The sequence below is a fragment of the Penaeus chinensis genome, chromosome 14, assembly GCF_019202785.1.
Source record: "Penaeus chinensis breed Huanghai No. 1 chromosome 14, ASM1920278v2, whole genome shotgun sequence".
Lineage (NCBI taxonomy): Eukaryota > Metazoa > Arthropoda > Malacostraca > Decapoda > Penaeidae > Penaeus > Penaeus chinensis.
In genome coordinates, this window is record NC_061832.1 from 19,688,321 (window position 1) to 19,689,464 (window position 1,144).

Here is a 1,144-nt window from a genome sequence, read left to right on the forward strand (position 1 = left end):
CACAAGAACAACAAACAAAAATTGGAAGGCTTTATATCAACATAGGTTACTTTTAATTAGAATATGTATATGAATTAAGGGTTAACATTACAGATATTTGATGTATACTTTTGATAGCAATGTACATTTTATGTGGGGTTTGTGTCATGGAACCTGAATATCTTGGAAAAAAAAGGTCTTGTAAGAAAATTTAGTTTTGTATTTGAATATTATCAAAGTCAAGGCATATGTGTCTAAAATTGAATTTTAGGGGTTGCAGCATCTTTTGGTAAGATATAAAAAAAATTGAATAAGGGATGTTGCATTAAGTGATACCTTTATTTTGATAATGTGATTGTGCTCTGGTCAAGTATGAAATGAATATGTATTCATTGTAGCCTCCTGAAATTCATGTTGTTACTGCTACTTTTTTCTAAGTATTTACTTGGTTAGACACACATACATGCACAAACACAAACACAAGCACACTCATACTCATTCACTCTCTCATCCATACAATATTTTTATTCACCATTCATACTATTACATCTGTTCATTTATGACTCATCAGTAAGAAAAAGTGTCTGTATCTGTCCTTGTTTATATTATGGAGATTAAATATAGAGGTTTCTGTGTAACAAATCTTAAAGAAAAAAAAGCTTGCAATGTGCCACTAGCATAAGCGTGGGTGTATGTCAAGTGAAGCATAGCCTTGACCTACAGGTTATGTCAAGTGCTATCTCCCCCACATGGGCACCTTAACCGACTGAGCAATTGAGGACACTAAATGTGATTCTCTTTAGCTTTTAATTATATTGAAAGGAGATGCCAGATTTAAATCTTTTTGTATGAAATGCAATGATTTCACAAGTTCTTTGTTTATATTGTCCTTTTAAAAAAATTATCTTGACTTTAAGGTCAATTGACACTATCATTACCCTCTGTATGGTTTTTGAGAATGGCAATGGAGTGCCTAAAAGGCCTACATTAACATCTATTCTTGAAATGCTAAACTGCTAGCCACACCTTGTCACAAAACTGTAAGATTTGTGAGGCTGTGCTAGCTGTACCTTGTCACTAAGGTACAAGATTTGTGATTAAAATACTTTGAAACCATAAAGGTACAATGCTGTGTGAATAGGCCTTAATACATTTTCATATATGT